This window comes from Phyllobates terribilis, unplaced genomic scaffold (genome assembly GCF_046119375.1).
Source record: "Phyllobates terribilis strain yellow unplaced genomic scaffold, ASM4611937v1 Scaffold_3__8_contigs__length_932513732, whole genome shotgun sequence".
Classification (NCBI taxonomy): domain Eukaryota; kingdom Metazoa; phylum Chordata; class Amphibia; order Anura; family Dendrobatidae; genus Phyllobates; species Phyllobates terribilis.
The window spans coordinates 702,210,278-702,235,512 of NW_027362763.1; the positions used below are offsets into that span (position 1 = coordinate 702,210,278).

The window sequence follows — 25,235 nt, forward strand, 5'->3', positions numbered from 1 at the left end:
TATGGTCAAAATTGGTCATTTCTTTAAACATCTAAAGTTTATTGGCTCTCTTAGGAGAGTGTACCGTACCACCGCATTGTCCCATTCCACCCGGCACAAGTGATACAAAAAGTACCAGTCTCGCGGACACTTTAAGCTGCTAATTGACATGTGCTGACAGTCGGACCGCCTGTGATCTGATATTGATGGGCTATCGTAAGGATTGAGGTAAAGGAAGAGAAGAAATCCACAAAATAGAAGCGTGAGAAGTGGGGTCTAAATGTCATCATTGCAGCTGGAAGAGAAAGTTTCTAGTTTTTTTGTTGTTTATTTTTTCTCTTTGTACCTTTATAAACCAATAGATCAGCGAGGGCAGAAAACAGAGACGTAAAGTTCCCTTTAATTCACCATAACCTCAGTGCTCCTTGTATTGAGCGTCTGAGTCCCCTGATGATAGGCCTCCATAATTAAGAGCTTTATTTGTGGAACCGCTTGTCTGGAGTCTTATATATCACTGCAAAATTATTCCTGACAGGTTACATGTACAACCCAGATCTGTCATAATGAAATAACACAAGGTGAAGCTCAGCATAAATCAACCCGAAACAAGAAACAACAAATCTCTGCTAAGCAAAAAACTGCAATGCCTAGGAATAGATGATTGAAGTCATTCATAGGAATTAGAAAATCAATTCTTCAAAAAACTAATTTCTTATTACTAAAAAAAAACTGAAACATTTATCGTTTTGTTTTCTCCTTTTTCACATTTTTTTGCCTTTAAGTGCAATATTAGAATGTTATAAATTTTCCATTACATTGGGCAGTTAGTATGCAAATGAAAAAAGTGAACTGCAATGAGAAGCGCTCATAATTATGTGTTAATAATTAAATGTTGTCAAGAAATACCAGCCATGTAGATAAGAAAAAAATATCACTAATTGTCAGATTTGGAAGCGGAAACTATAACTCTACAGCAGTTGTCCCTGTTGAGGAACATCCATTAAAGAGTACCTGATAGCTGATATGTGCTGCCTGATCTACAGATGGCATGTATCAGTCACCGACTGTATGATTTCAGCCATATATATATGATTTTGGCCAAGCGCTGCAGCGTTTCAGAGACAAACATATTTTAAAAGCCGCCGTAGACCGAGCTGCACAGGAGACAAGTCAGAAAGGCCGGTCCCTGGAGGTTTCTCCCCACCCACTGCCAGTGACTGACAGGTCTCTCCCTGAATGCATGTTTATGAAGTAACCTGTCACTGCAGGGGAGTGGGCTAGGAGAGGCCACCGAGGACCCACCTGTCTGGTTTGATCTCCTGTGCAACTTTTTAAGTATGTTTTTCTCTGAAACACCGCAATATGTCCAGAGTCAAACATACCTGGCTGAACTCATACAGTCGGCGTCTTATACATGCTGCTCTTGGATCTGGCAGCAGTTTTCAGCTCATAGGTTCCCTTTAAACCTGGTCATACAAGTTGGATAACATCAACAAAATTAGCTAGAACAGCAAGTAATAATATTTGTGTCTCTCAAAAATCAAAACCTAGAAAAAGACACATCAACTAAATTGTTTGGATGCTAAAATGGCAAAATTTATTGAATCATAAATTTAAGAAAAGGGGAAATAGGGAGAAAAGAAGGTCCAAAGAAGAAGAAGGGGCACACACTGGGGGTACAGAAATCAGTGACATTAGCTCAATAATACCACATGACAAATGCAACTGCAGAGGAGAAAAAAATTATCAATAGCAAATCACCATGATTACAATAAGGGGGGTAAGTAAAGTGCACAGTGCTATATTATTAACACCCCTATCTTAATAATCAGGAGATCAATGAACATTAGAATATACTCCTATAGGGTGCATGACAATGAAGGCTGTAGTAGAGCAGACACAAAATGAAAAGTCAATGAGTAAAGCATAATACTAACCTCCTGGGCGCCACACCTCTCATCCGACGTGCGTTTCGCTGATGCTTTATCGAGTATCCTGGTCGGCTTCTCTAAACAGATGATTAATCTCTGGTAAAAACTTGTGGCAAAACAAACAAACAGTACAGTACAGAGCAGTACAGTCCGTATGACATTACTATGAGTCGTGTGGTTGGTACACCAGGTGCCATCTCATCACCACTAGGTTCCATTGCGGTTGCTTGACCTTGCTCCCTCGGTCATTCTCTCTTGGCTCCAGCTATCTTGGACGTGCTGAGCTAGATCCTATCTTGTGGGTGTCTTCCATAATGCAAAGTTTGGACAAGGGGGGAAAGTCTACTCCCTCTCAATGTTTCCATACTTACTCTCTATCTTTCTTTGGTCTGCTACCTGTCGATGTCTGCCATCACCACTGCTCCCTCTTCTTCTCCTATGTCAGTACTACACTTCAACTACATTGGAGTAGCCCACCAGTTGCACTGCTTTGGGCTCTTCCAGTTCTTCCTAAAACACTCCCATAGAACATTGCTCTGCCTCTAAAGTGTTTTCTGGTATAAGTTACATTATCATCAGTCCCTGATGGTTTCCATTTATTTCTGGCAGCTGATTATGTACCATCTTAGAGTGTCAATTCCTGGAATCAATAGCATCATTGTTGAGGCCAGTGACAATAATAATAATAATTATATATTCTTTTTTATTTTTATAGCACCAACATATTCTGCAGCACTTTGCAATTCAGTGGGAACTTGTACAAACAAGATAAGACATTACAGGGTAAGGCTGTGTGCCCACTATGCGTTTTTTAAGTGTTTTCGCAGCGGCAATTCCGCTGTAGAAACGCTTAAAAAACGCTTGGTAGAAGGCCTGCCATTTTCCCCAATGATAATCCACATATGCTGTGCACATGCTGCGGAAGTTTCCGCTGCGGATTATCATTGCGGAAAAATCCACAGCACTACCAATTATTTTGCGGAATTGCGGCGTTTTCACCGCCATTGACTTGCATTGGAACGCATGTAATCCGCATCACTAGATAAGTACATGCGGATTCCATGTGTTTCAATGTGCGGATGGTACCCGGGTTTGGAGAAGAGGAGACTCTCCTCCAGACCCGGGTACCATAGAACTTGTAAAAAAAAAAGAATAGAATAAAAAATAAATATTATACTTACCTTCTGATGGGCCCCGGTGTGCTTGTCTGTGCTTGCCGGCAGATCGCGGTGGACTGAAGGACCTGCTGTGACGTCATTTAGTCATGTGACGGGTCACGCGACCGCTCACGTCGGCAGGTCCTTTAGTCTACCGCGAGCTGCCGGCAAGCCAAGGCAAAGACTCCAGGGGCCATCAGAAAGTAAGTATATATTTATTTTTTATTTTTTACCATTCTTTCGGTCAGACTATATAAATCTATGCCGGTTGCATGGATTTATATAGTGTGAAGTTGACAAGCACTTTCCAAGTGATGCTATAATCGCTTGGAAAGCGCTTGACAACCAGCATGCGGAAATGCATGTGAAGAACGCTTCACTTTCGCTTGTCCCTGGCAGGAAAAATGCATGTACAATCCGCATGTACAATCCGTATGTACAATCTGCATGTGTTTTTTCTGCCAGGGAGATGCAGAAACTCTTAGGAAATAATCCGGAGCATTTCTGCATCGTGGGCACATAGCCTAACACACAGTTCAACACATACCAAAAAGAGTGAGGGTTCTGCTTGCAAGCTTACAATCTATAAGAAAATAAGGGGGACAAAAGGTAAAAATAAAAAGTGCTTGTATTGTATGGTCCGACCATCAGTACAATAAATAGGATATTCACATGAACCGGTCACCAGTCAGTATTTGTACAGATACAGAGTGCTATTTAGTGTGTAGAAGAGAGAACAGGGGATAGTTAGTTAGATTAATGAGGTGACGTGATTGGCCAGTCTAAAGTGTGTTTTTAGGGCATACTTGAAATTGTGGATACTGGGAATTAACCAGATTGTCTGGGGTAGTACATTCCAGAAAACTGGTGCAGAACAAGAGAACTCCTGGAGACAGAAGTGGAAGGTTCGGATTATAGAGGATGTTAGTCTCAGGTTATTAGTGGAGTGGAGAGGACGGGTAGGGTAGTAGACAGAGATAAGGAAGAAGATGTAGGAAATGAGGCAGAACTGTTAAGAGCTTTATGTGTAAGTGTGATGACTTTATATTGGATTCTGTAGCGGATGGGCAACTAGTGCAAAGACTGGCACAGAGTGCCGGTGTAACAGGCCAGATTAACCCCCCGCCCAGAATATACCCGGGGTTAAAGTGGCCTAGGCCAGATTATACCCCGGGTATATTCTGGCCTAGGCCAAACTATACCCCGGGGTATAAATTGGCCTAGGACAGTTTATACCCCTACTGGTCAGAATATACCCCAGCTGCTGTAGATCAGATTTTTCAGGCTTTTGAGAATCATTGAGTGATATACTTAATAACGGGGCCCCAGGCAGTGCACGGGGCCCCAGGCAGCACACGGGGGAGCAGAGACAGCGCACGGGGCCCCAGACAGCGCGCAAGGGAGGGGAAGAGACAGCGCGCAAGGGGGGAAGAGACAGCGCGCAGGGCCCCTGTGAACTGTCTCTGCCCCCCTGTACGCTGTCTCTGCCCCCCTGTGCGCTGTCTGGGACCCCTTGTACGCTGTTTGGAACCCCCTGTGCGATGTCTGGGGCCCCGTTCTTGAGTATATCAGTCAATCCTGTGCAATGTCTAGGGCCCCTGTGTGATGTCTGCGGCCCCTGTGCGACGTCTGGGGCCCCGTTCTTGAGTATATTAAAGATTTAAGTATATTAAAGATCAAATTTTTCATGTTTATGAGCACCATTGAGTGATATACTCAAGAATTACATAATTTTTCAACATTTTATTGTTTAAAACTCTAAACTCACAGACTTTTGTTACTTCACCAGAAAACAATTTTTCAACATTTTATTGTTTCAAACTCTAAACACACACAGACTTTTTGTACTTCAACCAGAAAACCTTAACGGTTCATAAAAAACTTGACTGTTCAGGATATAATAAAAGTTATAACATTCTGAAACTTCAGCTTATAAATGTAACTTTACATGGGGCAATTATTGGCACCAGAGAGGCTTTCGGCCGATAATCGTACACATGGCTGGTGACTGGACACTACAATATAAACGTTCAAAGTTAAACACTGATAACAATATTAAAATGATCATGCTTGTTTTCAAGATAAAGTGCATGTTCTGTTGTTGAGTGCAGATTGAAGCTTGCGGGATAGATCAACCCATCCATGGTGTCACCGACTTTTGTGGATGACTGGATGACGATGTCACAACTGAACAGATTTGCTGTGGCCATGATTTCTGCATCAGTTGCCCAGACTCCATCACGAGAGATGCCAGAGGTGTTCACATATTCATTCACATCTTGATTAAAGTAGCCCTGTAGTTTTTTTGGACAAGTCAGTTTTCATGTGGTGGATCACTCTAGCTCTGAGAAGGGAGTAGTTGTCCTCTGTTCCTGTCAGCATATAGCTGATGTCCCGAAAGTAGCAGGTCCCATCACCTTTGGTTTTATACGTACGCCGTGGTTGTCCAAGATCACTTGTGCATCCAAAGTACACAACCCTACTAAACGTAAGGTCAAGAGTGGTGGTAAGATACTTCCTTCCTGAACTTGGTAGTGGGTTGAAAGTCTTGCTTTGCTTGTGTTTCTGTGTGGCAGAGTCACTGGGAGAGTCATCAGGGGACTGGGGTGGTAGAGAAGTCTCTTCATCCTGGTAAATCTTAAGGTTGCTGACATGGTAGGTGTTGCTTAGTATCTTGCCAGTCTTATTGTTCTTAAGTTTTACTCGTCCCTTGGTTAAGGATTCCACAACTAAGTAGGGTCCAAACAAGCGTGGTTCCATCTTTGAACCCATGCGATGAATACGATATTGATTCTTGATATAAACAATGGTGCCAGCAGTGATTTCTTTGTTGCTGTTGTGTCGGCGATCAAAGGCACACTTTTGGTGTTCCTGAGCAGAATGGATGTTGATATTTACAGTTGAGTGGATCCTGTTATGAACGGTTGTGAGTGTATTTAGCACATCAGGGTTGGCATCATCTGAAAGAGACATGACATCCAGAGTGTCATTTGCTGATGGATTGAGGTCAATAGAAAGCTTAGCCTTTCGTCCATACATGACCTGAAATGGAGTGCACTTGGTTGAGGCATGCACAGATGTGTGATAGGCAAACAAAACACCAGGGATGAACTGGTCCCAGTTGGTTCCTTGGTCATTGACAAGCTTGCTAAAAGATTCTTTGAGTGTTCGATTGTCACTTTCCCGCTGGCCATTTGTTTGTGGGTGGTAGGCAGATGAAATGCGGTGATCTGTTTGACAATGATCCATCAGGTTGTCGATGATCGAGTTCACAAACTCTCTTCCCTGGTCGCTAATCAAAGTGTCCATACAGCCTAAGTGGCAAATAATGGTGTACAAAAATTTTGCTACTAACATGGCACTCTTGTCTCGAACAGCTGTTGCTTCAGTCCACTTGGAGAAATGATCAGTGACAGCAACTATATTTTTGTTGCCGTTTGATGTTTCCTGAAGAGGACCGATCATATCAATCCCAACTAAGCTCCATACTTTTTCAGGCGCTGGTACACTGTTGAGTGGTGGCGCCTCTTTGCTGATTTTGTGACAAAACATTTTTGACAGGCTTTGACATGTTGGTGAACATCTTTCTTCATTCCCTTCCAGTAATAACGGTAAGAAATTTTGGCAAATGTTTTATCTCTGCCAAAATGGCCACCAGAAGGTGGGTTGTCGTGACAAGCCTTCAGGATTTTTGGCAGTCGGCTTTCTCTGCTCGATATGGCTTAGGTGTTTGTCTAAACTGGGACTTGGCATTTGAACGTTTCTCTGGAGGTAGATCGTAGATCCACTGGGGGTACTTTTGTTCTGTTGCAGTATAGAATCTCAAAAGCTGATCATACAGTTGGTCTTCCATTGTTGTCAAAATTGGAAAACTTATTTTTTTGTTGGAAGTGTTCCAAGTTCACTTTATATACCTTATCAGGATAGAATAGGAACTCACACTGGAGAACTTAACAAGTGCATATCATAGAGAGCAGGGAGAAACATACATAACAAGTTACAACACATAACATTAACTATGCACTGATGGAACTGCACCATCTACTGTCAGTTCAATGTAATGCCTCCAACACATGCTCTAAGTCTAGTCCACCAGTTCCCATGCACTAGATTTGCTGCTGATTTTCCACAGGGAAAAAATAAGCAGCCAATCTGCATCAAAATCCGCATCCCAATGATGTGGATTTTTTGTGCAGAATCACAGCAGATTTCTCCGTGTCACGTGTATGAGGGAAATCTGCTGCAGACCACATCAAAATCTGACAAAAGCCGCATGAAATGGTATATGATTTGTTTATGTGCATCTATATATACTGTAGCACTACAGCAGCAAAAACACGCTAATATTCTGCCCTAGAGGAGTATAGACCATGGGTATATTATAGCCTAGGCCAAACTATACCCCAGGGTATAAATTGGCCTAGGCCAGATTATACTCCTCTGGTCCAGAATATACCCCTGCTGCTGTAGATCAGATTTTTCATGCTTATGAGAACCATTGAGTGATATACTCAAGAACGGGGCCCCAGACGTCGCACAGGGGCCCCAGACGTCGCACAGGGGCCCCAAAAATTGCACAGGATTGAGTGATATACTCAAGAACGGGGCCCCAGACGTTGCACAGGGGCCCCAGACGTTGCACAGGGGCCCCAGACGTTGCACAGGGGCCCCAGACATTGCACAGGGGCCCCAGACATCGCACAGGATTGAGTGATATACTCAAGAACGGGGCCCCAGACGTTGCACAGGGGCCCCAGACGTCGCACAGGGGCCCCAGACATCGCACAGGATTGAATGATATACTCAAGAACGGGGCCCCAGACATCACACAGGGGGTCCCAGACAGCACACAGGGGGGCAAAGAAAGCTCACAGGGGTCCTGCGCGCTGTCTCTCCCCCTCCTTGCGCACTGTCTCTGCCCCCCTGTGCACTGCCTGGGGCCCTGTGAGCTACCTGGAGCCCCTGTGTGCTGCCTGGGGCCCCTGTGCATTGACTGGGGCCCCGTTATTAAGTATATCACTCAATGGTTCTCAAAAGCGTGAAAAATCTGATCTACAGCAGCTGGAGTATATTCTGATCTGGAGAGGTATAATCTGGCCTAGGCCACTTTAACCCGGGTATATTCTGGGCGGGGGGTTAATCTGGCCTGTTACACCGGCATTAGTGTAGCAGTAGGACATAATTATGATCCTGGCTGCTGCATTCATGATATAATGAAGAGGGAAGAGTTTAGTAAGAGGGAGACCAATTACTAGAGCACTACAATAGTCCAGGCAAGAATGAATCAGAGGAACAGTAAGAGTTTTTGCAGAGTCAAAGGTCGAATTGTAGAGATGTTTTCAAGGTGAAGGTGATGAGAGCAAGTGAGTGATCGGATATAGCGAGTGAAGAAAAGATCTGACTCAAATATAATGAGTCAGCACAGAATAAGGATTTGGCTAAAACGTTACAGGAGAACATTTTTTGGTGATGGATTGTACTTTTCGTCAACGGCGATTGCTTGACTATGTTCTAGATATGTGCACTTGTTAGAAGGGGTGTCCACATCCTTTTGGCCATGTAGAATATGTAGAGGCAGAATATAGTGACGATGCATCCTGAACCTGCCATCTCTCTCTACACAGGAAACAAAATCCATTTCCTATTAATCCAGTTGGATTGTAGATCCGGCTGTGTTGTTCCCCATTTACCGGGTCATTTCCTGCCTATTAAGCCATGATAACACAAGGACGGCAAATATTTACTGACAGACGAATGCTGGTGAATAAGCAGAGTTATTAAAACCCGTGGGAAGTTTTTACACAGAAATGTATTAGTTTATCTCATAGAGCCTAAATATGAACTGTAACAAAGGAGGGCAAGCGTGACATGGCATGATGACTCACTGGGCAGAATTGCAGCTCAGCGACCTCTGATAAATTTAGTGTTGGCAGAATAATTATGGGGCTTAATTGCTTCTATTCATATAAATTTCTGATTACTTGTTTTTCAGTCTTAGTGAAAAATTGACCTGTCACTTGCCATAAATATGTATTTTTCTTTACTTAGACTAAATGCTGCTGTTCTCCTGAGTCCGGCGTTGTTTTTCTTTTTATCCTGCTCCTCTCTGTTCCTGAGATATGACCCCTCTTCTCTATATACAAATCTAGTCTTATAGCCAAGTGGGCGTGGTCCTCAACACTCACAGTGGGCGTCTTATTTAAGATCACGCTCTCTTGGACAACAAGATTGGAAATATATACAATGAAGAAGGGGCCATATCTCAGAAACGTAGAGGTGCAGAAACTAAAGAAAAACAACACCGGATTCAGGAGAACAGTGGTATTAACACCAGCTTAAAAAAAACTATATATAACAAGTGACAGGTTCTCATTAAACCAGTTGTTTGCCTGTGTTAATTCATTTCGTATTATACAATTAAATAACCTGATCTGGCTGCTTTTAACCACTACGATTATTGAGTTTATTCTATAAAATCCATTCAGAAAGCTCCCCCTAGTGGTAGCTATGGGCAACCAGAATTTCTCCATTTAGATTTTTGAATAAACTGACACTAAGAAATTTAAAGGGTCTCTGTCTCTAGCAATTGAAACGTGTAATATTTCTTATAAGACAAAAATGCCTCTTTCCCCAGCATTGAAACACTTCTCGTTCGTCTGCCTCTCAAATTCATTATTCATATTAAAAAACTGCTGAAATCTTTTTTTGAGAGAGAAGACAGGTTTTAACCTCTCTAATGGACTAGATTACAGTTGCCCATAAAAATCTACAGAGGGGAGATATTGCTGGTGCTTTCTGTGTTTTATTTCACCCGAGATCTGGATTCACAGCTACACTGCTCAGTACTGCAAGTATAATCTCCTCGATGCTGCTGCTGCTTTTGATCATAGCCTTGTATTGTGTATATTAGACATCATAGCAGCTAGTCTCCATCCACTAGCTCAGAGACAACTGAAAATTAGAAATAGAGTCTACAGAAGGGGAAACTACTGAAAAATGCAAAATGCAAGTCATATAAAGTCCAAACATAGTGTTATGCCTCATGTACACACACATTGCGGCTTATTCTGAACAGTCTACCTGAAACTACAGGTATGCTTTAAATGTTGTTCGAGGCTGGACATTTTCTTTAAAGGGAATCTGTCACCCCCTGGGACCTATCAGACCACTAATATGGGCAAAGAGGTGATAGAAATGTGAATCTATACTTACCTGTATGTCCCATATTAGCGGTCTTGTGGCTATGAAATTGCTTTTTATTACTTGTGGGTTACGCTGTGTTTCCGTCCAGGGGACGGGAAGAAATCCTGCCTACTTGTTTAATTAAAATATTTCTCCCCTCCCCTGCCCTCCCCTGCACGTCACAGTGCCCTGTGACGTGCAGTTCCCATGGCCGGATCCCGTGCCTGCGCACTTCACCTGTTATTTCCCTGCCAAGTGTAAAGCAGGGATCTAGTGCTCATGCGCCGGGAAGTCAGAGTGACTCGCCTGCGCACAAGTCCCCTTCTCTACACTAGTACACATACGGCTAGTATGGGACATACAGGTAAGTATAGATTCACATTTCTATCACCTGTATGCCCATATTAGCGGTCTGATAGGTCCCAGGGGGTGACAGATTCCCTTTAACATTTCACCAAGGAACCACTTTTAATAGACGTATTGAGTAAAGACATCCAGTCCCATCCCTTTCAGATGAGACATTCAGCAGGGCCCTTATAACTGTCACGGCTGTGTCAGGGTTGACAGACAGTCATATGGTGTCCGGCTGTAGAAGGATGCTGCGTTTGGCCTTACAAACATCTCCCTGATCCTTTTATGATTCCTTTCTCTTTAGGACCCAACGATGATCCTCACCTTGCTTGGGGATTATACCTTTCCCTTTAGGACCCTGAGGTATCCTCACCTTTCTGATGTTAATCAGCACTTCCTTGCTGTGTCTTAAATACACTCAGATCCTCAGAGAGTTGCTGATGATATCGTGTTTTACCTATTCACGCCTGGGATTCTAGTAGTCGGCTAGAATTACCTTGGAGTTGCCATGCATTCTCCGGTGTCATCTTGGAGCTAAGTGTATTCCCATGTTTGTTTCCCCTGTGTGTACTTTAGTTGGTAGTGGGGCGGACTCAGTGCTCACCCCTCCCTCTCCCTGCCTAGTGCCTAGCCTTAGGGTCAGCTAGGGCCAGGATTCCTGTTCAGCGATAGGTGCAGAACCTATATAGGGTCTATTGGGGAGTCAGGGTTTGTCATTAGATCTGTTTAGGGGTCTCCACCCTCCCTTTCCCTAGTTTTAGGGCTCCCTCCCCTTTTCCCATTGTTATACGCTGGGTACTCCCCATTCCTAGCGTGACAATTACATGGTTCTCGTTATCCCAAGCTTGGAATTAGGATGCTTCTTTGATAAATTCAAGCGATCTGGTGCTTTGTGTATTTACAGTATCTATCTATATCTTATCTATCTCTCATATATATTGCATACATCTATCATCTACAGTATTTTTTTTTCTATCTACTGTATCTATCTACCTAATATCTATCTATCGTATCTATCTACAGTATCTATCATCTATCTATCTGCAGTACCTACCTATCTATTATCTATCTATCTATCTATCTATCTATCTATCTATCTATCTATCTATCTACCTATACACACCATTCTGCATGCAACTGAAATAATAAGGTTTACTTGATCTTTCTACCCCAGACCTGTCATGTCCGTCTTTTCCTGTGCGGAAGTGTCCCCGCTGCAGTGATTCTCCAGGTAGTGCTTGGATTGTTGTCACACCTCACTTTTATTAGTTCAGGCGCTAGCAGGTCTCATTTCTTGCTCTGAAAAAACAAGTTTCTTCTTTTCAGCACTTCCTTTTGGATTTTGTCTAGCAAAACACTGTTGTTAATTTTGGCCCACCTTCCCTCTGAGTAGGCTTGGTGAAGTGATCTCAGTAGAGGTGCTGTACATATTGCTCCAATAATAAAAATGTCACAAAGTTTCAGGCTCTAAATTAAGTTTAAAAAAATGTGTCTTCTTCAGACAAAGCTGCAGATAAAATACAGGCAATGTCCTTTACCTTGAAAGATCAGCATTTTTGCCGCTGGGAATGAGAATCAAAGTGATCATTCCACTTTCAGGATTTTAAAAATGGTTGTTTTTGATATATTTTCCAACTCTCCCAAAACATCTACGAGGTCCAGGAAGGGAAGACCTCCATTATTCCCAGAAGAGTCAGAACATTTTCCTTGCTGCACCTGTAGCACCCCGAGGGCTCAGCTGCTACAGGGGTATTGCACCTCAATCCAGAGGTGTGATATTCCACTCCCGGGTAAGGATGGAGTATGGATCAAGGCTCGGTAGGCTGCATGCACCACACACACCCCATTTCCGAGGGACAGCTCAACGGTACTCCCACTAGACAGAAGTGCAGGCACGACAGCATCTGTCCCTGGCTGGAGTGGGGAGGGGAAAGTACACCCAGTGTGTAGGAGCAGATAGGGGTTGGTCTCTGGGCAAAGGTAGGAGCCCATTGGTTGCTAGTCACCTGGGCTCACACATAGAGGGAGGTATATAAGGTGGGCACCATCTTAGAACAGTGTTTTGTCCAGGGAGTGAGTTCAGAGAGGAGTTCAGCCAGAGAGGGCTGACAGGGAGCTGTGGCTCAGTCTGGGCCCAGCTCCACGAGGCAGGCCTGGAGTGGAGGCCAGAAACAGCAGAGAGAGAGAACGGGAACAGAAAGGAACAGAAAGGAAAGAAGAAAAGGAACTTTAAGAGAGGCCCAGAGACACAAGAGAAGAAGGAACCCCATAGGCCCAGGAGATTGCGGGTGACGGGTTGGCAGAACAGGGTACCGGAACCCAAATTGGTGGAGGCAATAAATTCCTCAGCCAAAGACTGGAGGTTGTGACCACAACTTGGTGCGACCCCTCACTACATCCACCAGGAAAGCATACCACATAGGGTCAGGGAAACCGGAGATAGGTTTCGCCAAGAGAAGGCCCGAGGAAGATGGACAAAGGTGGGTCAGTGGTGGGGACGGCCAGATAAAGGAAGAGAAGGGAGCCCTGTGCCACGCTCTGGAATTGCCTGGGAGTTGGTCGAGCCCCTTGCCTGGTGGACGCAGCACGGCTTGGGCAGTCACCGCCGGTACCGAGGTGACTAGGACCAGTAAAGAGCTGTGAGTAAAGCATTGGAAACTGCAACCACACGTCTCTGTGTTTCATCGCCACACCAGCACCATCAGTACTGGGACGCTCACACAATCACTCTCATCATCCACACTAGCTGCCCTGAGGCTGTACTCCTCCCGTGGGGAGTCATCCCATTCTTAGCTGCACACATAACACCTGCCTCAGCGGTCTGCCTTGCAGCGGCGGTCCCCATTGACCGCAATCCACGGGTGGCGTAGTCGGACCCTTGTTATTACACTAAGACTGCCACTGGTTTGACCGCCCTGGGCACGGACCAGGTCACCGCCACGGAAGACTACGAACCCCAGCGATCCGGCTCCGGGTATCCCCTGCACAACACAGGCCCAGGGGGCGCGTCACACCGAACTTGCCCAAAACCTCCCAGAAACCATCAATTCATGGATGAATCTCCACTCAAGGAAACAGTGAATGGAGTCAGTGTGGCTTTGTAGCGGTGTCCAAAGAACACCACAAGGCAGGATTCAAGTATGGCACAGCAGACGGGAAGGCTGAAACAAAACTCCGGCTTTATTATGTACAAAGGGATCATATGCCGGGCAGTGAGAATAACAGTATTTATAATGACAATATCAACAACATGAATACAGGAAGAAATAGCTGAAGTGAGTCACAAAACCATGCTCCAGCTATGGGAATGAAAGCACAATACAACAGTACACATCAAGTTTCACATACTACTCTAGACTAGTCCCCTACCTGGCTTTCCGCTAATCGGTCCATGCTGCTACAGCATCCTATCTAAAGTAAACTACACTAAACCCTAGCACAGTTCACCACCGGTGAGTCACTCACTGTTGCGCAGATCAGACGCAGATGGCGGCTGCCTTGCTCGTGGTGTAACCGAGCAATATCATGTCACTCGAGACCTTTCCTTTCTATATTGGATCTCTTTCTTCTGCAGGCAGGTAAACCTTGCTTCACTTTCACTGAGGTAAGATGGCTGGTACTCTGTGTTGTGTGTTACCTCAGGTGAGCAGCCTTCAGGGAAAACGTTCTTCAAAAAGAGATGGATTTCTCTACTCTTGACACAGTCCGGACAACAAATCTTGATAAAGCCCGCTCTCTTATCTTTCCAGAGATTTACAGTTTCTTTTTATAGTCTTTCTTTATCAGGAACAGGCAGGAGCCTCTCTGCTCCCTCAGACACACACACACAAGGTGCCTCTGCTTCCTGGTTCATTTCTCTCTCTCAGCACAGACCAAGAAGCAGGGGGGGCGACTAGTCCACAAGCAAAAAACCCAGAGGGGAGCATAGTTTCTTAAAGCCACAGTGTATTCAATGTCTGGTAATGGCTGATTCCCTATATGCCTCCCCACTGTCCTCAACCTTGCTGTATGGCTTTGAAAGGGATAAAGGCTTTATGCAGCGGTATACATCACAGGACCACTTTCATCCCAATACATATAAGTGGACCAATTAAAGTGAACAGCATTGTACCTGTCTGGTGAAACCCCCGCATTAGGCCTACTGGATCTCCGAAGCTCCAGACTGTCCTCCATTGGCAGAGCAGCCGTACGACTTTCCTTTTCAGCTGGAGATTCGCCTAGAGTCTTGGGTTCCTCCCCTCTATGAGTTGGCAACTGATCCTTGTCGGGAATGTCAACTCCCTCGGACTGGGGACCTTCTGCGGACTCAGGAACGGTCCACCAGTCTTCAACGCAGTCACTGTCCGGGAAAACTGGTCCTGATGAAGGAACAGGTGGAGCAACTCTTGAGACAGATGTAGGATCTTCAGAGCGTCATGATCGTATCATATTCCTATGTAGAGTTCTCCGACCAGACTCCTCATTTTCAGCTTGCACTTTGTACACTGGACCGTTGGGATACACTCTCTTGATCACTTTGTATGATTATACCTTCCTATGTCCGCTCAGCTTCCCTTTGGGGCATTTTTTCCGTACCAACACTTGGTCTCCAGGCCGGAGCGGAGCTTCCTGAATTGGTGGTTGCTTGTTGTGCGTCTTCTCTTGCAATTGCTGGCCTGCTAGCCGGCGGATAGTCTGAAGTTGTCGCTGATGCTCTTTTACCCAGGAGGTGGTAGATCGTTCAAATAGATCCTCTGGTTGTTCCAGATTTAGCTCAATGATTTCTCGGCCGGCTCTACCAAACAGTAACATGTATGGGGTACACCCTGTGGTGGTGTGAACCCGATTGTTATAGGTCCAGACTAGTTCAGGTACGTAGTCAGGCCAATGCGTCTTCATATATTATTCTAATGTTGTCAACATTTGAAGCAGAGTCCGATTGAAGCGCTCACAGGCCCATTTCCTAGGGGGTGATATGGGGTTGTCCGGGACCTTTCAATGCCGAACAGTCGGTACAATTCCTCCATCACTTTGCCCTTAAAACAAGCTCATTGGTCTGAATGAATCCGCTTCGGACACCCATAAACCCGGATGAAATCCTGACAGACTTCTCATGCAGCCGACTCAGCTGTCTGGTCCCGAGTCGGGGTGACCACTGTAAACTTGGAGAACTGGTCGGTCATGACCAGGCAGTACTATGGGCCTCTAGCTGACTGTCCCACGAGGAGGTAATCTATCATCAACTCTTCAAGTGGTTCTTTGATCCGTATTGTCAGTATGGGTGCCCTCTGTTCTGTGCTTTTGGTGAGGTCACACATTCGACACTGTCGGCACGCTTCTTCAATCGTCTCCTCCAGTCGAGGGCAATATACCTAACGCTGCAGCCACTTGTAAGTTTTCCCCGGGCCCAAGTGAGCCTCAAACACATGAGCTTTCTTGGCAATTTCCTGAGCCACTCTTCCAGAGACTACTAGTTACCATCTCGGCTCCAAATCAGCAGGCTGTTGCCACTTGCGATATAGAACAGCTTCTCGAACTTTCAATATATCCCACTGGCGTATCACAGACTTTGTTTCGAGATCTAGGGCAGCTCTTTCTTCCTTGTCAGGCCATTTTCCTTGGGCTACCCAGCTTTTCACTTGCAACACTGCATCCTCATCTTGGACCTGACCCCATTCTTTGTTAGTCCTCCCCAGTGACTTGGGTAGAGGTTGAGCCTCCCCACTTGACTGTGCCGCTACTGTGATGGGTGTGAATTTGTGGAAATCTGGGATCGCCTCTTCTTCTAGGTCCTCATCACGGTCTTCACCCGGAGTCTCGAAGATTGCTCTTGACAATCCATCAGCATTGGTATTCTCCGTGGCAGAACGGTAGCGAATCGAGAAGTCAAATTTTGCTAGACGGGCAACCCAGCCTTGCTCCAGGGCCCCCAGCTTGGCAGTGTCCAGATGAGCCAATGGATTGTTATCCGTTCGCACTGGGATCTTGGCTCCCGTCAGGTACTCTGCGAATTTCTCCGTCATAGCCCATACAAGGGCGAGGAGCTGCAGCTGGAAGGAGCTATAGTTGTGGGGGTTCCCTCAAGGCCCTACTGGCATAGGTGATGACTCTTTCATGCCCATCTTGAATCTGTGAGAGGACTGCTCCTAGTCTATGAAGACTGCCATTCGTGTATAAGAGGAATGGCTGGTCGAAATCTGCGTAGGCTAAGATGGGGGCTGATGTTAGGGCTTCTTTCAGTGTCTGGAAGATCTCCTCCTGTTTTTGCTCCCAGGGTATGCCCTGGTTTCCTGGTCTCCCAACAGTCCCCCTCAGCAGTTTGTGCAGAGGGCCCGCTATTTTTGCATAGTTTTTGATGAACCGCCGGTAGTACCCGGTCAATCCGAGGAAGGCCTTTAACTCTCGTAGGGTTCTAGGTACTGGCCATTGTTGTATCGCAGCAACTTTAGCTTATGAAGGCAAGACTCCATCCTGAGACACATTGTCGCCGAGGTTCTCGATCTCTTTCTTGAAAAGATGACACTTCTTCGGCTTTATCTTCAGGCCATGGGCCTGTAATCATTCGAGCACCTGCCAAAGTTTGTCCAGATGCTCCTGGAAAGTAGCAGACTAGACGATGATGTTATCCAGGTAGATCAGAATAGCTTCAAAGTTTAGGTCACCCAAACACTTCTTCATCAACCGCTGGAACGTCCCCGGCGCGCTGGATAATCCAAACGGCATCCTATTAAATTCAAACAGTCCCATGGGGAGTATGATTGCTGTCTTCGCCTTGTTCTTTTTTACGCCACCAGTACTTGCCAGTACCCGCTAGCTAAATCCAGAGTAGAGAAGTATTTTGCTTTTCCTAGGGCCATCAAGGACTCTTCAATTCAGGGCAAGGGGTATGAATCTCGCATGGTGCACGCGTTCGACCGCCTGTAGTCCACACAGAAAGAAAGGGTCCCGTCCTTCTTGACAAGCACCACTGGGGCTCCCCACGGGCTCTGACTTCCCTGCACCACTCCTGAATTCAATATCTGTTTCAGCAGGGACTTTACCTCTTGGTACAGCTTAGGGGGTATCTGTCGATATCTTTCTCGAATTGGAGGAGTGTCCCCCATCGGTATCTCATGGGTAAAGGAAACCGTGCAGCCAAAGTCGTTGGTGTGATGGGCAAACGCGGCCTGATTCTCCCACAGCATTGTTTCTACTGTTTGTATCTGTTCCGAATTGAGAGCTCTCACATCCACCCCCATCTGGGTCAGAAGGGCTCGCCCATTCCATTCTGGAGTCGGTGTCCCTTTCTCTTCGGCGATGTGATGATCAGGGTCCAGACTGCATCATCTACTGGGGCCAGGGTCGTTTCTCTCGGACTCAACACTTCACTTCGATGTAAGTACACCTGAATCAGTTTCACTCGCAGGGGTAAATGGACTTCTCTCTGCCCCATATTCACGGCCCAGATGTGTACTCTCCCTTTTTGGACCACTGCCATTGTCCGGGCCACCGAAACATTCTGGTCTATTTCACCTAGGCCCACCGGTTCAATACCCATCTCCATACCTTCAAGGTTGTGGAAAGTTCCCACAGGCAATGGAAGAATGGTCTCCTGACCAGGAGGGAGGGTGAGGGATGCCCTTCCCGGCACTCAGATAATTCCCACAGACTGGTGTATCGGGACGCTCTTCTGTGTCCCACAAACACGGATCAGTCATTGAAACGCTTTCTGGGTGAGCTTATGGGGGTGGCCTGTTTCCAATAGCCAGGCCCCCGTTTAGTGAACATAATCTGGTCTAACTCCGGAAGAATATGCATTCCCATTATCACAGGTACATCTTCTTTAAATGGCTCGGGGACCAACAGGATGCCTTTTCTTCCCACATCTTGTCTACATAACCGCACATTCGTCCAAACGACCCCCGTGACTGGGATCAGTTGCTGATTAGCCGCCATCACCCGAATTTGCATTTTCCGCTCTGGCTTGGCCATCGCCTGAAAATAACGATTGAAGTACAACTCGGGCATAGTCATCACTTGCAACCCAGTATCCACCAAACAGTCCACTGGGATTCCTTCGAACTTGGCTCTCAGGATGGGACAGCCTGCAACCAGATGTTCAGAGTTGTGCTGGGTGGTTTGTCCTTCTACACCCCTGCAGTGAGTCCAGTACTGCAGGGGCTGGAAGTTTAACGGCGAGCCTGAGTACCCCTGCAAATCACTCCAACACTCTCTAGCGTAGTGTTTTTTGCCTCCACATTGAATAGCACTGTGCAACCTGACGTCCCTCTCTACGTCGGCATGCTGGAAGTGCCCTTGACGTCCAACCGGCTGGTCGCAGTGAAGGACGCCGGGGCCTCGGGTAGAATTGCTCAGGCCGGGGGACCGCTGACGCGTGATTTTGAGAGTCTTGGTAACACGGCCAACCCACAGACGTTGTAGGCGGGGGACCATAAGGATTCAACAGAACAGCGTAGGGAGGTCCAGGTTCAGGAGCCCGAGGGTAGGTCCGATAAGGGTCTGCTAGAGCCGGATATGTTATCTCAGCGGCGGAGCCAGCTCCCATCCTCTTTTACATTTGTGTCAGTTTTTCTTGCATAATATTCAGGGAACTCTGCAGGTCCTGCACCACCCTGAATAGAGTCTCTTATTTCCCTCCGCCCCGGACAGTCGTGACGGCCTGAGTACGCACCACTATGGAGGCACAGCTGTCTTCTTTGCTTCGGGCCACTGCTTCTTCTAATATTTGTCAGAAACTTAAGGCCGAATCAACTCTTACTCGCTCACACAGAATCTGTCTCAGGGAAGTACTGTAGAGTCCCAGAATAAATTGTTCTTGTAGTATCCGGTCTACAGATCCCATGACGCCTACTCCATCTGCCTCTTTATTTTGTACCTCTGCAAGTACTTCTTGTAACACTGTGGAGTATTGGGAGACTCCCTCCCTTTCTTGCTGCAACCGATAGAAGAATTTTGCCAAGAGATGTCCCGCACTAGCCTTTTTGCCATATATCTCTTCCAGAAACTTCACCATCTCTACTAAGGTGCTACGTGTGGCTTCCAGTTGCAAGAAAACATTTCTGTGTGCCTCACACTTCAGAATGGCCAAAGCGATTTCAACTTGTACTTCTGGGCTGACATTATAAATCTTGGCAATGCTCTGCAACCTGGTGACCCAGTCTGTTATTGGCATATTTTGGCCATCAAATTTGGGCAGAACACTAAACAACGTGCTCATAGGGAAGGCCCTTGTAGGGGTTCCACCATTACCTGTGGTACTCACATTAGCCACATTGCTGACAGCCGACTCCATCTCTGTAACCGTACCCTGCTCGCAGTGCCACTTGAAGTGGTGTCCAAAGAACACCGCAAGGCAGTATTCAAGTAAGGCACAGCAGACGAGAAGGCTGAAACAAAACTCCGGCTTTATTATGTACAAAGGGATCATATGCTGGTCAGTGAGAATAACAGTATTTACAATGACAATATCAATAACATGAATACAGGAAGAAATAGCTGAAGCGAGTCATAAAGCTATGTTCCAGCTATGGCAATGAAAGCTCAATACAATAGTACACATCAAGTTTCACATACAACTCTAGGCTAGTCCCCTATTTGGCTTTCCGCTAATCGGGCCATGCTGCTACAGCATCCTATCTAAAGAAAAATACACTAAATCCTAGCACAGTTCATCACCGGTGAGTCACTCACTGTTGCGCAGATCAGACGCAGATGGTGGCCGCCTTGTTCGTGGTGTAACCGAGCAGTATCATGTCACTCGAGACCTTTCCTTTCTATATTGGATCTCTTTCTTCTGCAGGGAGGCAAACCTTGCTTCACTTTCACTGAGGTAAGATGGCTGGTACTCTGTGTTGTGTGCTCTGTGTCAGCAGCCTTCAGGGAAAACGTTCTTCAAAAAGTGATGGATTTCTCTACTTTTGACACAGTCCTGACAACAAATCATGATAAAGCCCGCTCTCTTATCTTTCCAGAGATTAACAGTTTCTTTTTATAGTCTCTCTTTATCAGGAACAGGCAGGAGCCTCTCTGCTCCCTCAGACACACACACACACACACACACGGTGCCTCTGCTTCCTGGTTCATTTCCCTCTCTCAGCACAGACCAAGAAGCAGGGGTCGACAAGTCCACAAGCAGAAAATCCAGAGGGGAGCATGGTTTCTTAATGCCACAGTGTATGCAAAAAAACAGGGTTCACCCCACTAGTAACACATACAGTAATCTTCCCCTCGATAATTGCCTTCAAAAGTTATTGGGTATGTGTCACGGGGGTGTCAGAAGTGACAGAGAGTTGCCCTGCAGTTGGTTGCAGGAGATCTCTACGTTTGGCATTACAGACATTTTCTTAGAGGCTGTCACTAGGACCCAGCAGCTACCTTCCTCTGGCTAATTAACACCCTGTCTGGGTGTATAAATACCTGCTGTGTTTCAGAGGGAGGTGCTGGCAATATTCATTCCTACTTGTGAAGGCTTTAGCAAGAGAAGTACTTCGGCCTCTCTGGAGCTTAATTACGTGTGCGCATTTGTCTGGAGTTTGTCTAAAGCTTAGCAATTTCCCCCTGTTTGTCCACCCCTGTTGTCTATAGTGTTTAGTGGAGATTGACTAGTACTCATCTCCTCCCTTCCCTAGCCTTAGCCATATACCAGGGAAAGACAGGGCAAGGCACGCGTGCGGCGATTGGCGAAGAGCTAATACAGGGACGTTAAGGGAGACAGGGTGACGCTAGATCAACCTAGGAGGTCTCCACTTCCCCCCTTTCCCTAGAGTCTGGGCTCCCTTTCCCTCTTCCCTTTGTGTTGCACTACGTCTTTCCCACACCTTGCGTGACAGTATGTCTTTAATCCCTTCTTGACATGTGATGTACATATATTGTATGCCTCATGCTGGGTGCAGGTGTAATGAGCAGGCTCAGGAGCTGAGCCTGCTCCATACATGAATGCTGCCTGCTGTGTATAGAGGTATCTTCCTTTAAAGAGGACCTTTCCCAAAACTTTTCATGTTGAGCTGGACACACAACATAATAGTGACTGCATAGTGGAATAAAATTATTTTGTTTGTTTCTTTTATTTTGCCTCTCTGCTGCGGAGATATTAGCAATCACAGTATTTGACACCTAATGAGTTAACATTTTTAAGTCCAAGTGAGTGTTAAGAGTTTTCACTGGGGGCGTGCACTTCTTTGTACTTCTTCCCCCTGTATGATGCTGACCAATCATTAACGGGCAGCAAGACTCAAAGAAGAACCCTCCCCCACTGTAGCTTACAGCAGGTTTCTCAGAGCATGAGATGCAATGATACAGCTCTAATCTCCTGGTCTAACCTCCTGCATGGTCAATGTGAGGAAAGGGGCAGCACAGCTGATTTTAGTTGTAGCACATTACAAACCATTTTATCAGTTCTACTCCTCCTCTCATAGCACTGTCACCTCTGCTGTGCTGCCCCTTCCCCACACTGCTTGTCTAGAGTGGTATCAGTAATCACACTTTTAATGTCTGTTGTGCTCAACTTGTAATCGCTCTGCAGTGAGAGCAGAGCTGAGTGTCATTGCATCTCACACAGGAGTAGCCCAAAACATTCAAGTTTGTTGAGCACAGCAGGGATAAGTGTGATTACTGACACATCTCTGGACAAACAGTGTGAGAGGAGGGACAGTACAGAGGAGCTAACAATGCTATGAGAGAAGAGCTTATAGAAGGGTTTGTAATATTGTGAAGGTTTTACCAATTTAAGATACACCAGGTAACTGCTCTCCTCCAAATTAAAGATGTCCGAGTGCATGCAAAGAAGCTAATTAACCACATTTGCTAATCTGGTTGAAAAACTTCACTCAGAGACTGAACCATGCAAAATGGCATACTTTATTACATAGACATGGGGTTAAATAGTATTCTCCTTCTAGGTGGGATTAGTAACAGTTATTACTCTTTTCTGATAACTTGGCACGCTGCAATTTGCTCATCCATGTATCTTTTGGCCTTAGTAACGCCTTAGGAATTCTGATGGGAGGGGTGAGTAAATCTCTCAGCGCCATCTTTGCCAACTCGACATGAATCTCTCTGTTATCAGTCATGCACATACACACGTCATTCTCAGGAAATCTTTTCTACAATAAGAATAGAAACTGTTAGTTATATATTCATTAACTATTAACATAATCCATGTGCATATACACATTTGCATACATACACATAGATTATTCCATCATCTCTATATTAATTCACACTGATTAGGTAATCTATTAAAAGAAACAAATTGATTTTCTATAATATATATATTTTACCTTGACAGACCCCGCTAAAATCAATTATTTGCTTTTAATATCCATATGCTAAAAATCAGAGGGGGAGAATAATTGACCCTATGTTAAGGTTATTCTGGAACCCTACGATGTGACAGGCGCCCCGTCCCTTTTAGACGGACCCATTGACGTTCCTAAATCTAACTCATACGAAGACCTACAGGAAAGGGATGGAGACCCTAAAAGATCTAGCGACTGGGTAATCGAGGGCCACCCCTAACACAGAAATATGGATATTAACTTTACAAACTCATTTACTTCCGGTAATCTCTCTGGTACAACACTTTTGATCTAAGTGGAACTGTTTGTTCATAGATTTAGAGAGCTTTAGTAACTTTCCCTGTGGGGCCAATATTGTCTGGGATATAAGTACAACAATGCTCACCTATCATTTTGCATACCCCTCCTTTTTCTGCAAGTAACATATCCAGAGCTATTCTGTTTTGTAAGGCCATGGTAGATGTGGGTGCTAGTTGGTCAGCTATTCCTTGTAAGGCATCTTTGGTGTAATTGACAAATCTTTGTTGGTTATATGTAATTTATCCAATCTATGTTCTTGTTAATGGCTATTATGGGTAATATGGCCTCAAATCCCCCCTTCGCTTGGTCTCGGGCCTTGAATTCGTCTGGCACCCCCCTAGGCACTCCGAGAACATCAATATATATATGTGGGTCAAAACTGCCTTGGGGGTTAACTTCTCTCTTGGCCCTGTATGTACCTGCAACCGCAGCCTTTATTTCCTCTTTGGATTCCTGGGACTCAGATATAAGGTAAACAGACATTTTTGCTTTAGTTAAGGCACATTCCCCAGTCCATTTGCGCTACATTCTAATCCTAATCTTCATGTCACCACATTCAAGGAAGTGTTGTACCAGAAAACTGGAATATCATTCTCTTTAGTAATAATTGCTTGGAATGCATGTATTACCGTAACAAAGGCTTCCCCCCAGCTACTGTCATCAGAAAAAGGAACATCAGAGTTGTGGGTCTGAGACCGCCTTCTTCCAATGGGATGCGTGGACCCATGATGTTCGGCCTTCGACCTTCACAGCTGTAGGTGATGTAAGCAACACTTGGTAGGGCCCTTCAAATCTGGCATCCAGTGTGCCTCGCATGTGATTCTTTATCCAGACAAAATCTCCAGGCTGGATGCTGTGAGTACCTGGTTCAAGATCTGAGTCTGGAATAGAAGAGTACAATGTAGCATCTGTTAGTTTTAGCTCTTTAGCAAGTCCGACAACAAAATTCACAAGCTTATGATTCCCTGAACTAAGCTGCTCTGGGTAATATCGACCCATTCTAGGTGGCCCCCAAACAAGATCTCATATGGTGTGAGCCCTGTGGGTTGTATCGGGGTATTTTGGACTGAGTATAGGGCAATAGGCAGCACCTCCGGCCATGGAAGTGACAATTCTTTACTGGCTTTAAGAATTTTGTTTTTCAAAGTGCCATTCATCCTTTCAACTTTGCCGCTACTTTGAGGATGATAAGGAGTATGCAGGCCCAAATCCGCCCCAATCATCTCCCAGATTGATTTGGTAACTTCTGCAGTGAAGATGGGTCCTTGATCACTTTCAATCACTTATGGAATCCCGAATCTGCAGATAAGTTCTGCCAGAAGCCTTTCACTGTAGTTCTATCAGTCATGTTGGCCACTGGGTATGCTTCTGTCTAGAGTTGAGCCACCCCCGTAGTGTTCGGGTTCGGTTCGTCGAACACCAGTGTGTTCGCCGAACTGTTCGTCGAACTGTTCGTCGAACACCTTTGAACACCGTTAAAACCAATGGCAGGCAAACAAAAACAGATAGAAACACATAGAAAACACCTTCAAAGGTGTCCAAAAGCTGACAAACTGCTCAGAAGACACAACTAACACATGGAAAAGTGACAAGTACATATAGTCATGCGAAAGGAAAAGAGGTGGAGGAGTAAAAGGAGGGGGAGACACAGATATAGGCATGTCATGCCCTTCTAAAATCAAGAAAGGCTGGAGTAAAAATCTAAATTCAGCCTACCAACACCCAGACGTCGTGACAAGAAAATTAAAAAAATAAATATCTTTAGGTAGAATGGCGGTTCCATTCAGAACACTTTCCTTACAAGACGTAGTCGTATCCCCATTGTGAGTTGTGCCAAAAACGGAACCCAATACATTCGGACTAATCCACCATTTGTCATATCCAAGGGGCTGGTCAGTAAACGACAACATAGACGCGGAACCAAGTAGAGTAGTATATACTGTACATCCTTTGACAAGGCAATCAGGCGGATCAAGAAGATGGGAAGGGTCACCCTAATGGCCAAAACAGACATTGATGCGGCGTTCCGGTTACTTACTACCTGTGCCTCCGACTAGTGT

General features: G+C 45.5%; 1 protein-coding gene across 3 annotated transcripts in view; it reads left to right on the top strand.

Moving 5' to 3' along the window:
* LOC141257430 (spermatogenesis-associated protein 7 homolog) overlaps positions 1-25,235 on the top strand; it is a 418,618-nt gene that overhangs the window by 10,548 nt on the left and 382,835 nt on the right. The window lies entirely within an intron of this gene.